This window comes from Onthophagus taurus, chromosome 11 (assembly GCF_036711975.1).
Source record: "Onthophagus taurus isolate NC chromosome 11, IU_Otau_3.0, whole genome shotgun sequence".
In the NCBI taxonomy this organism is placed as follows: Eukaryota; Metazoa; Arthropoda; class Insecta; order Coleoptera; family Scarabaeidae; genus Onthophagus; species Onthophagus taurus.
Genome location: NC_091976.1, coordinates 22,016,199 through 22,033,917, shown reverse-complemented (window position 1 = coordinate 22,033,917; position 17,719 = coordinate 22,016,199). Strand labels below are relative to the sequence as shown.

Sequence of the window (17,719 nt, the reverse complement as noted above, 5' to 3'; positions counted from 1 at the left end):
ATCGTTATAATCTGCCGGCGAAGACAAAATATTTCTTTCATTGTTACAGCAAGAATTTATAGGTATTAATAAAGTTGTTGTCAATACGCTGTGTAAAGAAATAAATGTTTCAAACCATGGTGAACCTATGTTGTATAGACGTTTTAAATAGTGGATACGCTTGTGTAGTAGTTATTTTCTAGGGTTGAAAAGATAATTGTAGTGAGAAAAATGAAAATTATTAAAATTATTTAAATTCTTTATTTGTTACAAAATACAATTCATACGGAAAAAAACGATTAATAAAAAATACTATTATTATTATTTAAACGCCCCATCATTTAAATCCATGTAGATACATCTTTTGGTGTAGCATTCTCTGGTTCAGAAGTAACATAATCAGATTCTATTGTGGTTGTTTTCGATGATGGATCAACTCCGTTAATTTCAAGTTTACCGTTATTAATGCTAAGACTGGTTGATCCTTTATCAGCCAAAGTCAAAGTACCATTTTCGTTCTCCAATTTAATAATAGGCGTTCCATTTTTATCGATGTATCTCGTTAAAACGGTGCGGAAGGGTTTATATTCCACGGTACTCGATGTTATTTTCGTCGGATTTTGATTTCCCGATTGATATCTTTGACTGGTTTGTTTTATTACATACTCTGGATGTTCTTGAATTGTTTCGTTGGATGTTGCATTGGATGGCGATATTTTACCACTTTCAGGTGGTACAACAACTTCATGTTGACTCCCGGGTATTACGTAGTACCCGTTTGGAAATTCCGGGGTGGGGTTTTTAAACATGTTCTTTGGAATTTGTTTAAATCCTTGAAAATTCTGTTGTTGTAGTTGTCGAGGAAATGCAGGAAACGTTTGTTGTCTTTGTGGATAATACATTCCATAATTGTATGGATAAGGATATCCGTAAGCATTTGGTTTATAATGTTGTAAATTTGGTGAGTTGTTTATCGGATATCTTTGTTGAAGATTAACACCAGTGGGTACGTCGATGATTTCCGTTGGGATGTTTTGATAAGGTTGTTGTCCATAATTTGGGTAATTTGGATAATATTGACCAAAAATGATTGAAACGAAACTAAAAAAATTAAAAAAACAAAATAATAACATTTTCGAGAATAAACGGAAAATGACTTTGAACTGGAAGATCTCTTTTAAGACTGCTTCTAAAATTGGCTGTTTGAGATTTCCTTTCATTCATCTTTGTCCTTATTATCGCATAGGTCAAGACCTTTTTAATCTAAATAGAACTTCTTTTGAACATTGTGACCAACCCACATTGTAAAATTGAAAAAAATAGATTCATTATTATCAATATAGTTCTTTAAATATTAATACAAGAAGATAAGAACCACCAATATTTACCGCAATAAATTTATAAACAATCTTAAGAAATTTGCCGACGATTCTAGATTTTTTTATAAATTGTTAATAAAGTATATACCTACCTAATGTTTATCGAAATACTTTATCTTTCAAATGCGTAACTCAAAAAGTAAACAGTTTATAATCTGAAACAGGTGCAGCGTGATCAGTTTGATATAAAAATTCGTCTCGAAACTCTCCATTTCATTCAATCTTTTTACGAAAACGCAAACATGAAGCCAAATCCAGGTATTGCTTGTTTGTTACTTATCGTTTTTGTAATCGGTGTTGTCACGAGTGAAGGTTACGTTATACAACAAGAAAAAATCTTAGAAAACAGGTAAAAATGATGTCTTGTACATTTATTTATATCGATTTAATTAAAATAATATTTTTAAGAATTGTGCCTCAGCCAAGACATATTATATTCGTGAATTGTAATGGTGGTGTTTTTATCAGAGGACTATGTCGAAAACGATTATTTCTACCCATTAATCATTTGAATTGAAATAAATTTTTCTTTACAAAATCATATTTGTTTATTTTAGTTTTGATTACTTTATGATTATTTTCTTGGAAAAAATGTAATTTAGTGTACTAATATGTTTAAACAATATTACATTCCAATCTTTATCAGGTGTCTACCTTTATCAGACGATTGTCACATTTAGTTAGTATCCGACAAGGTATAATATAATATCGAGTGTTAAAAAAATGTCGTTCTGTAAAGCAAAAGTTTTAGTTTGTTTATTAATAGTATTTTTATCGATCGCCGTAAATAAAACTAATAGTGAATGGATAACCTTTGATACCTTTTTTAAACATAATCCTCCAATAAACACGGCGAATATTATTCAGGCCACGTGTTTGTCCGGAACTATTCGAGATCCCACTGGGAAATGTAGACCAATTTATTAGAAGGTATTAATTATAATTAAGGAGAAGGTATATTTCATGATGTTTTAATCCAATTAACTTAATTAACCTAGTTTTATTTTTCCAGGCCGTGTTTCGATATCTTTAAACGATTTCAAATCGAATCTGATACAGATCAGAATCATCTCTAACCTCAAAAAGAGGACATGTATTTTTAAGACTATATTTATTGATTAATTTATTAGATTTTTTTCATAATTTAAGTTAATTAAGTTAATGTTCAATAAATTTTTAAAAGTATTTTATTATTTATTTTTGTCACTCTTGTCAAATAATGTTATCGTTTCCGGTTAAGTACCCACATTTCTCAATGTATTGTTATTTCAGTTGACTCATCGGAATGCGATTTTAAGGGATTTACCCGATTGTGTTATCAGCGAATGAAAACGAAGGGCCTTTTATTTATTTTTTTCAGACCGGGAACGTTTGTAAATGGAGGTTGTAGCAGCAGAGGTGTTTAATTGATAGTTGTTTTTATTGGTACCGGCTTTTCGCAATGTGCAAAATTGCTAAAATGCATCGTCAGTATTCATTAATGTTTATGGAAGGTGTAAAATTTTAAAGTACCATTACTAAATAGAATATTTGAATTTTTTTTTTATTAAAAATTTTATTGGGGGTAATGTATAAAATATATAAATGAAACAATTCAATATAACTTACAATTAAACATACAAAATTATTTAAAATAGTCAATAATTAATTTTATTGTAAATTCTTATGAAATTTTCATCAAATTAATTTCTTTTCAATGAAGTTATCCATTTCTAGATTAATCTTTCAGTTTTATTTTAATATTACAAAGTTAACTTATTTACAATCAATTATAACCAAAAAAAAACATGATTATTAAGACATTTGTAGACATATCAATAAAAAAAAAATTGGAATATGTATATGAAAATAATTATGTTGAAGATCTTTTCCCAAATGGACGCTGTAATCTGAATTAATAGTACTAGTAATGAGTACCTTTGTTGTCGGTTGATGATGATTTGATGTGGGTGGACATGAAGATGCTACAATAATTCATAGACATAATTAATAGAACATCCTTTAACATACATCTCCCTCAGTACTTTCTCAAATTCTAGACAATCTATCAAGTTTTGTGGGTGACACAATAGTTCGGATCATCGAAAATTGTCGACGTTGCAAACTTTCGTCATATTCAAGCAGAGCAGTGTAATAATTACATTGAAAAGAATCTTATCCCGAAAATAGCATCGCCACTATGGCGATTGGCAATGCCAACAAAGCAATAAGTTTGGAATACTTTGGAACACTTTAACATTTCGTCCTTGAATAACATTTCCAGTAGTCTCAGATTCTACATAAAAGCATTCTTTAGTGCTATAAAGATTGTTTGATCTCAGTCAAAGTTATTTTTGTTACTGTTACCTGATTTCCAAAATATTCCAAATGCATTTTCCGTTTTAACCGATAGATAAAAATACTTGTTTTACTTTCATTCATAACATTACATGATTATGAAAAAGCATCATCCCCAAGATAGATAAATAGAACTTCCACGTTCGTAGCTGAAGGCAGATTCAATGTGCTTCTTTCAACATCACCATCTAATATTTGTCAATGTAAAACCGCTTTAAAGAGTACAACGCTAAAGAATGACTTGTAGTTGAAAGAATCGAAGCCACTACTCAGAGGAGTCGTCCATTCCACCAGCACCACGTGAAACATTCCATTTATCCTCGAATTGTTGTGTTATAATCTCCCATTTCCTTTAATTCTTTGGTATCTTCTTCTTCTTCTTCCTATTGAAAGCTTTATGTTATGATGCTTCGTTATTTCTGGTTCTACTTCTCCTGTGATACTGAGGTCCAGCTGTTTTTCCATCACTTTGAAGATCTTCCTATCGGTCTTTTTGTATATGTTTAGCCATCTCTTGTACATTTTGCCAGATCCAATCTTGATACATGTTCATTTCAATCTCGTCGTCTCTACCGGACTAATCTGACGATGTCCAGAGTGTTGCATTTTTCTATGATTTCTGTGTTTCTCTTCCGATCCATTAGAGTATATTCGAATATTGTGCGTAACGGTTATATTAAACAGCTGTGAACTGAAGCTGTCACCTTGTCGAATTCCGGCTGTTCCACATGTATTTAGTAGATCGTTTCTACGATTTCCGAGTGTATGTTTCTTGAAATGAGGAGTTTCAGCACATTTAGCACATAGCATTTATCTCAACAACTAATTGGGATATCACTATGAAATGAAAAGCAATTTAAAGCAAATTTATTTAGTATTTAACATGTTGCAGATCTTGGACCTTCTTATGATTTGGCAAATACTCTTAGAAATTCCAAAGAAATTATTAATTGGTCGAAAGAAAAAATCGAATCGTATACCACATAAGAATTGTTTTATTAATATGTTCTTAATAATAATATTTTGATTGCTAAAGATAACGTGTATTTTGTTAGTAAATTTGTTACAACAATGTTGTTAATTAGAATATATGATAGATAGAGAAATATAGAAGAATATACAGTGTGTCCCCGGATAGGTGAAACGACTCTTATAAAATGTAAATTTTTTTCGATATTAACTGTCACCTTTTGGGGTTCAGGCCTGCTTGATTAAAGACTAATTTTGAACATATTTTCAAATTTTAAAAAACAAGTGAGTGTTGATACTGAAGCTAAAACTTCTTGTGTGTCAGGTAAAGTACCTTTTCTGTTTACAGTATGGTAAAATGTTACTAAGAAATTTTATTCAGAATGAAAAGTTATAGCCATATGTAAATTTTCATCAGCCTACTTTGATAAAACCTATTGTTTATTATTTTCGTCAATAGTACCTTATTACGACTTTTTGTTTTGAGATTCAGATTATTAGGGAGAAATAAACAAACCGTTCTGAAAATGTTCACAAGAAATTAAGTGTGTGTTCGCCCACAAAGGAAAACAGTTGATCATAGTTAATCAGTTTCATCATAATTTTTTTTTCTTAGAGTGAATACATCCTGCTGTAAGAAATCTTTTGATTAAACGCCAACAAGTACTTCTTTTAATTGCAGTATTTGGAAATTTTTCACAAAATAAAGCAATAATCGGTTTTTTCCCGGTTCCATAACACTGAATCACGTAAACTTTTTCCTGTAATGTTAACATTCTGTTTAAAAAACACTTTAAGTTTACTAAATTACAGTTTGAGAGATTAACAGTGACAGGAAAGCAATTTTGTTTTTCCATGGCAGTCTTTGTTAGAAATAAAATTGTTTGATATGGATTTTTTCAAAGTAGGCCGATCAATCCGAAAATTTGCATATGCCCATAGTTTTTCATTCTGAACAAAACTTCTTAGTAACACTTTCACGTACTGTAAACAGAAAAGGTACTTTACCTGCCACAAAAAGAGTTTTTCTTTCACTGTCAAGGCTCACTTGTTTTTTAATAATTGATAATATGTTCAAAATTAGTCGTTAATCAAGCAGGGCTAAACCCCAAAAGATGACAATTAATATCGAAAAAATTTTACCTTTTATAAGAGTCGTTTCACCTATCCGGGGACACACTGTAGATAGAGATATTAGAAATTGTTAGTTAAAATGCAGCGGGAAGAGTTGAGTTTAAAAAACCATAACATTTAAGTTTATGGAAAATAAGAAATTATTTTTGTTGCATTAAATCTGTGTTAAATTTGTTTTAAAATGTATAATGTAAAAGGTATGTCTTTATTTCATGATGATATCAGTATTCGTTCTTGAGACACGATTTGTTAAAATTTATGTTTCATATCTACAACAATCAAACGTACAGACTTGGATTTTAAAAATCATAACACCGTGCATTAAATCTCTATCAAATTTGCTTTATTATCTTGTTTATTTCATGGCGCTATCTTAAGTAGTTCTTAAGATATGATTTTTTAACATTTATATTTCATGATAGAAAGAATGATGGATGACAGAAATTATTTTTGTTGCATGAAATCTGTATTAATATAATAATGTGCTTTAAAATGTTCTTTTTTTCATGATGATATCGTCATGTGATTATGGAAAATAAGAAATTATTTATGGTGCATTAAATCTCTATCAAATTTGCTTTATTATCTTGTTTATTTCATGGTGCTATCTTAAGTAGTTCTTAAGATACGATTTTTTAACATTTATATTTCATGATAGAAAGAATGATGGATGATGCATAAGACTTTGTTGGACACATGATTCTTTTCCAGGATGTGTTGCACATTAAAATTAGTGCGATTTATTTTAATAAAATTACGTACGTTTTAGTTGAAATGTTTCGAGAAAGCGAGTAATTTTTTTATTGAAAGGTTGAGTTTTCAAACCAAAAAATGATTAAAACCCGTTTTGCTCCGGCATCCTTATATTTTTTGTTTATTCACCTCCACTATTTCTACTCTGCATTGCAATTTAAGGCGGGGATGTTGGGATGTTGGTTGGCTAATAACGCATTTTAGTTGATTTCCGGACATTGCGGGGTGATAAAGTAGTTGCGAAAATTAAAACTTATTACGCGAATTAAGTGATAAATATATGTTATATTTGTGCTAAGTGTTGGGTGATGTCAGTGATGTTAGTGGCATTAGTGGTGTTAGTAATATTAGTGATGTTAGTGACATTAGTGATGTTGAAATCGTCGGATTGCTATTTTGTGGATGTTAAAAGGTAACGTATTAAATACCTTTTATTAATTTATTTTTTTTTAATTAATTTAAGTTGTCTTTCCAGCTGAGCTACAAAGGAAAACCCAAGGAAAACAACATCCACTCGGTGAGTCGCTTCCAAATTTAATAATTTCTAATTTTTTCCAAACCAAATCTTGATAATTCGCGATTTGAGCGGTATAACATTTCCACATAAAAACCAGTGAAGAAATAGAACTAAACTCCGTTTTGTTATTCGTGTTGCTGCATATTCATTGTATAAAAAGCTTTAGCATCAACTAAAGCAAATATTATGTAGTGTTTTCATAATCATGACGTGTTGTTGACCGTAATTATCTTCCTGATGTGTCAGCTATTTTTATTACTTTACGGCCAATGCCTCGTTCTCTTCTAAGAACTGGTTAAAGTTATGATGAATCAATTAGAGCAATAGACGTATTTTTGGCTATTTCTGATGACTCTTCGTCATTCAAATTTAATATAATGCTGTTTAAATCGATTTGGGTTAAAATATTTAAATCTGAACTGATTTTCTTCAGAAGCTTTAATTTTTCAAATATAATTTTTGCCGAATTTAATTAATTAATGACTTTATCGTCTAGATAAATAAAATAAGTGTCGTCTAAGAAGACCGTAAAAGTTCATTCATTAGATGTTGGAAAGTTGCTGGAACATTTTTACGATTTTTTAACATTTATATTTCATGATAGAAAGAATGATGGATGACAGAAATTATTTTTGTTGCATGAAATCTGTATTAATATAATAATGTGCTTTAAAATGTTCTTTTTTTCATGATGATATCGTCATGTGATTATGGAAAATAAGAAATTATTTATGGTGCATTAAATCTCTATCAAATTTGCTTTATTATCTTGTTTATTTTATGGCGCTATCTTAAGTAGTTCTTGAGATACGATTTTTTAACATTTATATTTCATGATAGAAAGAATGATGGATGATGCATAAGACTTTGTTGGACACATGATTCTTTTCCAGGATGTGTTGCACATTAAAATTAGTGCGATTTATTTTAATAAAATTACGTACGTTTTAGTTGAAATGTTTCGAGAAAACGAGTAATTTTTTTTTGAAAGGTTGATTTTTAAAACCAAAAAATGATTAAAACCCGTTTTGCTCCGGCATCCTTATGTTTTTTGTTTATTCACCTCCACTATTTCTACTCTGCATTGCAATTTAAGGCGGGGATGTTGGGATGTTGGTTGGTTAATAACGCATTTTAGTTGATTTCCGGACATTGCGGGGTGATAAAGTAGTTGCGAAAATTAAAACTTATTACGCGAATTAAGTGATAAATACATGTTATATTTGTGCTAAGTGTTGGGTGATGTCAGTGATGTTAGTGGCATTAGTGGTGTTAGTAATATTAGTGATGTTAGTGACATTAGTGATGTTGAGATCGTCGGATTGCTATTTTGTGGATGTTAAAAGGTATCGTATTAAATACTTTTTATTAATTTATTTTTTTTAATTAATTTATGTTGTCTTTCCAGCTGAGCTACAAAGGAAAAACCAAGGAAAACAACATCCACTCGGTGAGTCGCTTCCAAATTTAATAATTTCTAATTTTTTCCAAACCAAATCTTGATAATTCGCGATTTGAGCGGTATAACATTTCCACATAAAAACCAGTGAAGAAATAGAACTAAACTCCGTTTTGTTATCCGTGTTGCTGCATATTCATTGTATAAAAAGCTTTAGCATCAACTAAAGCAAAGAGTATGTAGTGTTTTCATAATCATGCCGTATTGTTGACCGTAATTATCTTCCTGATGTGTCAGCTATTTTTATTACTTTACGGCCAATGCCTCGTTCTCTTCTAAGAACTGGTGAACGTTATGATAGAGCAATAGACGTATTTTTGGCTATTTCTGATGACTCTTCGTCATTCAAATTTAATATAATGCTGTTGAAATCGATTTGGGTTATAATATTTAAATCTGAACTGATTTTCTTCAGAAGCTTTAATTTTTCAAATATATTTTTTGTCGAATTTAATTAATTAATGACTTTATCGTCTAGATAAATAAAATAAGTGTCGTCTAGAAGACCGTAAAAGTTCATTCATTAGATGTTGGAAAGTTGCTGGAACATTTTTCAACCTGAAAGGCATTCTTTTAAATTCAAAATGACACCGTGCGATACCGAAAGTTGTGTCAAGTTAAGTGAGGTAAAATAGATGATTCGTTCAAGTTTATTAACGATATCAGCGATATTGGAAAATAATTTTTACCTCTATCGTAATTTTCAATTTCTACAAGGTCCCAGGTTTATTTCTTAACCTCTTTCTTAATTTCAAGAAGTTGATGATAATTCCCTACATATGTTGGTAAAGCTTCTTTCATGTTAATGCGATACTTCATTTTATGAGAAAATCCCTTTCCCGATTCCAATTTTAGACGATGTGCTCTCAATCATTTCATGCTTAGCACATAATAGGAAAAATAAGTTATCAATTTTCTTAGAACCTGAAACGAAAATCTAATTAATATTCTATTTCACAATTTCTTAAAGCAGTTATCAGAAAAACCGCATGCTTGATTTGCGCAGTGTTTTTGTTTTAAGATAACATTATCAGAGAAGAATAAATAAAAGTCAACCATCTTACATTTTACAATTTAAAAACACAGTTCAGTATGACTGCGCGATTTATCTTGTTTATAGCAGTTATATCATGTTTTCTTCTTACTTGCTCCGGAAATGAGTCCGGAGTTTCATCTGAAATAAGCAAAAACGCAATAAAAACGGGATATATAGTGAGAGTACCTCCATGTAAAACAGGCCACGCTTTGGTGAATAAAAAGTGCAGAAAAATTTTTTATTTGATTGGATCCGGATAACAAAAATGGCTAAGTTGATATTATCGGTTGTTTTATTATTAGTTTTAACGCTAGTAATTTCTCAAGTAAACGGAGACGCATGGTCTATAACGAAAGTAATGAGCAATCTGAAAAAAACCGAAGTTATTTCTCCTATATGTATGGCTGGATATGTAAAAGTCGGGAAAAAGTGTAAAAAAATATTAGGTTATAAAGGAAAATAACATATTTTGTGTTTATAATTTCCTTATCTCGTGAAGAATGATTTTTGTCAATACATTAAAATTAATCGAAGTTGAATAACAAGTTAGTTTACATTAAACGTTTACTTCGAAAACACAAGATGGAGTCTCGAATTTCTGCAACATTAATATTTATTATTGTCATTTTAATAACCGAGTCAACCAGTGAGGTGCGAGTTAAACAAAACGAAAGAATTTCTTCATCTAAAAATCAAAATTCTCAGAAAGTATCTTCGAATGATTCTTTAGTTGCATCAGTTTATATTGTATCGGCTCCTTGTACTGATGGATATGTACTTACTCGCGATGGTTGTAAATTAGAATTTTAATTTAGTGACTTAGATTTTAATTATTTAATTTAAGTTAATGCGAAAATGATTTTGAAAAATTAATATTTCAAATGATTTTATACGTTTAGATAAAAAAAATTTCGTTTTGTACTGTTTTTTTTTTTAAATAAGTTAGATTATTTTTCACGCTTTATATATTACTAATTTTAGTTAAAACATTATCTTTGTTAATTATTAAATAAATTCTACTTTTAACCTTTTATTTCTTTATTGTAAGTGCTTGACTTTTTCCGAAACCTTTTGCAGCCGAGGTGCTGAAATTTATACCATACCGATATAAACCGCGATATGTTTTGATGCAAATACCTCTTCACCTTTAGTAAACGAGTTGGCATTGATTTTATTTCATCAGGAAGATGACTATGTATATTCTGGAAGATTGGTACATAATATTATTTTATTAATTCGGATAAATCTTGTCATCGGTAAGTTAAGGTAACTTTTATTTCTAGTATGGTACTCATGTGTTCCTTGCATTTCTTTATACAGTAGTAGATATGGTCTTACATATAGCACTCTCCAAAATGTGGATTCTTATTAAGATAAGTATCTGACTTTGCTTACAACATTCTTTACATGAGTCTACTCTCTTTAATTCATAAATATTTCTAACACATTTCTTTTATAATAAAAAAATTCTATTTACCGCTGAAGAGAAGCCCCAAAAGATCACGCCATATCTAAGTAGTGCGTAGACAGTCTCAGTAGATATTCTATCTCTAATTTGCTCTATAAGATATACGTATTTAGCTACCTTAGAAGGCTGTTTGGAAACCGGATATCTGGCCACGGAACTGTATGGATAAAACTGGAAGACAAAATTAGAAAAATATAAGCTGAAAATTGCAGAATTACAGACATGAAGACTCGCACTATCTGCTACAGCGAAAAGACTGAAGGCATCTACTTCTTAGTGGATGGGTGGATGCTGTGTTGAAAAGGGATTGCTAGGGTTAAGCTGGAATGGAGTGACTGATAAAAGAGACAAAGGCTGTCCCATCATAGAAGAAGAAGTTTTGCCTACCTTAGATGCTAAGTATTCAATATATTACTTCCATTGAAGATTTTTATCCATCACTATATCAAGAAATTTGACACTATGGGTAGTTGGAAGCTCCTCACCTCCAAACCGTATCGTCATTCTATCTGTGGCACTACTTATGTCATATTCGATTTGCTTTGGTTTTATTGATATTTAATTTAGGATAATTTATTTAGACATTCATTTCAAGTATATTATTTCCAAAACAGATTCTAGAGGTATCATCTGCATATAATATAACTAGTATATCCTCCGCATCAGACAAGGAATTCATATATATAATAAATAATAGGAGCCCCAACATTGATCCCTGTGATACTTCTTATTTGATATGCTTATAATCAGAAACACAGGTCAAACCATTCATATATATTGGCACGTATTTTTCTCTATCAGTCAAATAAGACTCAATTAGGCATTTCATAATTCTACCATGAGAATAATTGTTTCGAGAGTCAAATGCTTTTGATTCTTCGTTTAATTCTTTTATTACTTCTGTTATCATTCGATAGATTCCACGTTCAGTATTTGTTCTCTAATAAAAATATGGGATTACATTAGTAGGTATAGATTTTGTGACCTGATACTTACTATTTCTGTATACTTTAGAAACATGAAAACCAAAGAATTTGCAATCTTCTGCGTCTCCTAGTTTTTGTAATGCTTCACAGACTTGCTCACACTTAATAGACTAGATACTGCGAGAACTGGACTTTAGGAGTACAAAATCTTGGCAAACCCTGCTAAAGTTATCTTATTATATTACGCAAGGCCTACCACAGCCAGAGAACCATAAAAATGCTATTGCAACAAAATAGTACTTTTGGCGTTTATGTAGTTTTGACTTGGCAACGTCGATCTGATGTGACGAAAATCGAGTAAGAAATAATGGTGTTTACGAAACGTTTGGCGTGTGGTGCATCAAGATATGATTCAAATGATTTGTTGGGACATCGGTGTCGTTCTATTTTTCGATATTTGTGGATTTCCCCTGATGTTTTTTAAAAATCTGATAAACAACTTGATTAATTTAAGTGGTTTCTAAAATCAGTTTAGAGGATCCTAATATTGTTGTACGACGATTTTGATATCACAATCGTTTAAAATGATAAATAAAAACCTTATCTGTTTGATAATTATCTATTTTAGCAATGCATTAAAAGTTATTTTAGTTTACATTTACCTTTTCAGTCAAACGGACACAATGCAACCTCGAATTATTACTGTAACGGTTTTTGTTACGATTTTTTTAATGGTATCTACAAGTGTTATTCACCACAAGAGAACTGATAGAATATCTTCATCAACAAATAACTCTGATCACACGCCGTCAAATATTCATTTAGCTGTACCAGCTTCTATTATAACTGCCCCTTGTAAAGAAGGATATGTAAAAGCTCCAGATGGTTCGTGTAGGTTAGAATTTTAAAGTTGTATTGTTTCATTTTTAATTAAAACAATAAATTATAAGAAAACTAAATAAGATTTATTTCAACTTAACAAAATACAGATTTTAATCAATGCATTGTTTGGATTTTAACGTTTAAATTCCCTTACGCATCGCCCATTTGTTGGTATAAAACCATCTTGACATGGTACCATCACAATTTTAGACAGTCTTCTTGGACTAGGTTTTGGTATCGTTGTTACATCGACGACTTCAGGATCTACTTCTTCCGAATTAACGAAAATTGTAATGAAAAATAAAACGAAAATAATATTATAATTTATGAACTTCATCCTTTTATATATTTCAAATCATAACTGTTTTCAGCGACAACTTATCAACTTTATGTGGTTTCTCGTTTAATAAAAACAAGAAATTGTTGATAAGAACTTATCAACAGATTTATATTGCGTTGTAAATCGCACTTTAACTTAAAAAAATTTTTTAATTAATAACATAATTTGAACCTTTATCCTTGAATAATGATAAATAACATTTTAAATGATAATTGGGAATTACCCAGTTCGGTATTTAACACGACGAAGACAACATGCGATTGGCAAACGTATTTTTAATCTTATCGGTGATAATAGTTTTAGGATATTCAAGATATTACCAACGTTTCGGAAAGCGATTTTGTCCTTATAACGGTGGATTTTGTTGTGCTTGTTGCTCTTGTTGCCACATAAACTCCAATAATAATCAATCAAAGAATCAAACGGTTATATTACCAAGCGGAAATGGCGAGTCACAATTTACCAACGTTTCAAAATTGAATATAATCAATGTTGGTTGCTCACAAGGATATGTTATGGGTATTACTGGAAAATGTGAACGAGAATATTAAAACTATATCATTTATTGATTAATAAATTAACAAAAATAATAATCATAGTAATAAAAAAAAGTAATAAAGATTTTTATTCTTAGTTGATTATCTTTTAGAGCATTTATTGCGTTATTGCGAAGAGTAAACATAAAGATAAGAAATCGGGATTGAACTTACTTGTCACAGTTTGGTCTTTAATGTTATTATTTCATCACATCTAAAAATGTTTTTAAGAAGAATTTTAATTGTATTGATCGTGTATGGTGGTGTAGTGTTCGCAGACGTAGAACTAACAGAATCTGATGATGAAAATGTTGAATTAACACCTACCACGCCTTGCGATATTCTTTATACCAACGAAAACGATCGCTTTTATTGGTATGTTCCATGTCTTCAACCACATCAATCGCGAAGAATAATCGAAGTTCCATGTAATCAAGGATACGTTAGCGTCGATGGTGCATGTAGAATGCAATGGTAAAAGCTTTTTATTTAAATTTCAAAAATTATTTTTGTAAAAATTTATACAGCTTAAGTTGTTCATCGGTTAATTGGGTTGCCTATTTAAAGCTATATTTTGTTACAAATTGTATGTTTTATTATTAATTTTCAAAGTTTAAATAAAAGAAATTTCTAGTTTTCTTTATGGTCTTAAATAATTTCTTTAATTATTTTTAACAACTTTTTAAATATAAGCATACGCATGGTCTATATATTACTTTGATATTCAGCTTCGTTTCCTTCGATATATTTCTATAATCAAATAAACAGATTATTCATATCATAATAAAATCTTACCATCTTTTCTATCCTTGAGTTAAACTCCTAGAAATTTATAATACTTCCTCTCTATCCTACTGTCTTATCACCCCTACAATCTTCTCTCCTATCACCATAACTTTTTTTGTTTTTATTCATCTTCATTTCAAAGTTGTTCAATGCCAAAATCCATTTATCTAATCCGTCTTGTAATTCATTCTGCCCATCTGCTATAATCACAACATCATCCGCAAAAGCTCCCTCTGTAATTTCCAGAGGTTGTATATTCCTATATCCAACCTGGAATTTCTTTGTTCTAATTCTGCATATTCTTATCATTTCATCTAGGTAGGTTACAAATAGCGTAATTTTTTCTTTAAGTCAATGAATCTATTACTTTGTTATGTATGAAGTTCCTTCTCATCTACAACTTTTAAGAAGTTGGTAGATAATTTGAACAATAAAGCTAACTTTCCCATAATGTTTGAGAAATTACAACATTGCTAATTATAGACAAAATATCGAACGCCTGGAATTGGCAAAATTCTTGTTGAATTGTTGTTGGAGGAAATCTTGCAATCCGACACCATTAGAGGTGTCGGGTTGTACTGAATGACAACACCCTGATGTTGTCAACTCGAAAGCGATCAAGACATGTTGTAGCGCCTCGGACACAAGCCATCTCGACTGAACTTAGAACGGAAAATAACTGATTCAGCCTGATTAAGCCAAGGTCGCCTGCGGCTGAGGAATTATATTTAATTCATATTCACACGAAACTGTTGATCATAGAGTATATGATTTAGATAGAGTGTTTTATGGCCAGCTCCTTGGAGTTTACAAATCTATTTTTGATACGTATAAAATAAACATTTACCTACAAGGATGGGTAAGTGTCGTACATGCTAAATGATTCAGTTAAGATTATTAACTTTATTTTTTCACTGTATGAAAGGAAATAAAGTAGTGTTGTTTAACAAGCAAAGTTGTTTGTTATCATATTTAAGCAGAAATAACCATTTACTTTATATTGTTTGTGGAAACCAACTCTTTATCAGTAAGTAGGTAAAGCAGATGAACGATAAGTATCAATTGAACTATAGACATAAAAAGATAAGATGACTTAAATATTAGGATTACATAGTTGTTGTTTATAAATTATAAGTTATTTATAATATACATAGTTACAATAAATAATTTAATAAAAAAAGTAATATTTGTATGCATATTAAAATAGTTACATTTATTTATTATTGAAATATTTGAAATTTATTAATTTCGCAATTTCTCAAGTGTATATTTCCATTAAGCCGATAAAAAACGATATCTCATTATTTTATGAAAGGATAATTATGTTGGCTTTAAACAATCCATTAATTTATCTACCTATAACCAATAAAAAAGCAAATATTTAGAAAAGTCCCGACATAATTTAAACCGCTTGTTTCTGTATATAAATAGCGGGAATACAACGGAATTATTCAGTTATCAAGATGACTCCCGTTAAGATTTTAACCGTTTTCTTATATTTTTACATGGTTTTCTTAGCCGTTGTTATGGCTAGGGATATTAATAAGCGATCAGTGGATGTTGATACTTCAAATGTAGTGGTTGTTCCTTGCCAAGATGGTTATATTCTTGTGAACGGAGTTTGCAGACCAGAATTTTATAAAGTGTAAATAGGTAGTATTTACGTAAATTAAAAAAAATTGATTAAATTTTTGCTAGTAGAGCAAGTACGGATGCTGACATTTTAAACATTGTCACTGTTCCTTGCCAAGATGGATGGATTCTTGTAAATGGAGTTTGCAGACCAGAATTTAATAAAGTGTAATAGGTAATATATTTTTTTCGATAAAAACTTATCGAAATTCTTGGTTATTATTAGTCACTTGAAGTTCGCGTTAAAATCGGTTAGTTTCATAAGAACCATGATTCCGTTCAAGTTAATTTTTTTATTGACTTTATGTGTAAGCTTTTATGAGATTGTTTTTACTAGAAGTGCTAATTATAGTGTACATCATCAAATAGCAAACATCGTTGGTGCTCCTTGTGCTAACGGTTACATATTGGTAAACGGAGTTTGTAAACCTGAATTTAACAAGACACAATGGTAATTATACTCGATATAAAAATTTCCTTACAAGACCACGTTTTATAAACAGATTACTCACTTTCACGATATCATATCATTCTTATCGGTTGTTATTAATTTGAGATTACTCAATGCGTCATATTGGTTAGAATAAATTTAAATAACATTTAATGTTAAAAATTCGAACACCGCAATATGATGTCATTTTTAATGATGAATTAGAAAAAAATTAAATAAATAGAGTTCAACAACAAAAATTCCGGCTTTTCGCAAAACAATAACATAAAATTGGGAATTGAAATTATGTATTTCCGTGTAAGTATAGCATTGGGAAATTTTATTTATTTGATTGATTGATTGCTACTGTTGATATTTTATTTTCTGCGTAAGTTCAATGCTTATCTAATCGTGCTTCCTGCCTTAATAATGCATATAAAAAGCTCAGATGCGTAATCTATCAAACGTAAACGTTCCGCAGTTGTCGAAAAACAACAACGTATAATTTTCACCATGAGTATTATTCGGTGTGCTTTCGTTGTTACGGTTATTTTGATCATACTGATGGTTTATTATACGGAATTTGTTGAATCTGCCCCAGTTTATGTTCCCCAAAATAAACGCCGATGTCCAATAGGATATATAAGACCTTATCCTGGTGCGCAATGCAGACGAGTTTGGTAATAATAACAACATACCCACATAAATTTTTTTTATGTATTTAAATATATTTGTAACATTGAATTTATATTTTTTACTATGTTTTCAGGTAAAAATGGGAAAGGTTCGTTTTAAGTTTTGAAGATGATGTTAATTGATTAAGAATAAGAAGATGATATAATTATTAAAATGTATTTAAATTGTTAAAGTTGTCAATAAATTGGATAAAATTGAATTTATAAGTTAATTCTGTGTTTTTTAATTGAGTACAAAAGAATTTTAACAAATAACTTTTATTTATAGATGTTTGCTTTTCTAGAAATAAATAGACTTAAACTAGTTTTATTGAGATGATAAAGGCTGAATTAAGTATCATGTTCTCTAAACATTAATTATTTAAAAATATCTTTGAAATATTATACTCATATTATTTGAGAAATTTCATGAATTCGATAAATTTACTCAAGAAATTTTTTGATAGAAAACTGAAAATTTA

At 30.0% G+C, this 17,719-nt stretch overlaps 3 long non-coding RNA genes across 4 annotated transcripts; 2 read left to right on the top strand and 1 right to left on the bottom strand.

Moving 5' to 3' along the window:
- Positions 1-1,455: 1,455 nt before the first annotated feature.
- Positions 1,456-2,543, top strand: LOC111418125 (uncharacterized). Its single transcript, XR_002706773.2, has 3 exons — positions 1,456-1,707; positions 1,767-2,312; positions 2,371-2,543. It is a non-coding gene; the product is annotated as an uncharacterized lncRNA (long non-coding RNA).
- A 4,189-nt stretch (positions 2,544-6,732) lies between these two features.
- Positions 6,733-17,470, top strand: LOC111418120 (uncharacterized). 2 transcript variants are annotated; one of them, XR_011641798.1, is made up of 4 exons: positions 6,733-6,963; positions 7,027-13,777; positions 13,829-14,189; positions 17,333-17,470. It is a non-coding gene; the product is annotated as an uncharacterized lncRNA (long non-coding RNA). The 2 variants fall into 2 exon arrangements; XR_011641799.1 differs by lacking the exons at positions 6,733-6,963; positions 7,027-13,777; positions 13,829-14,189 and adding an exon at positions 16,317-17,243.
- Positions 7,258-12,504, bottom strand: LOC139431723 (uncharacterized). The gene is made up of 5 exons (XR_011641800.1): positions 12,028-12,504; positions 11,419-11,971; positions 9,592-11,202; positions 9,217-9,451; positions 7,258-9,085 (listed from the first exon to the last, which is right to left on the bottom strand). It is a non-coding gene; the product is annotated as an uncharacterized lncRNA (long non-coding RNA).
- Positions 17,471-17,719: the final 249 nt, after the last annotated feature.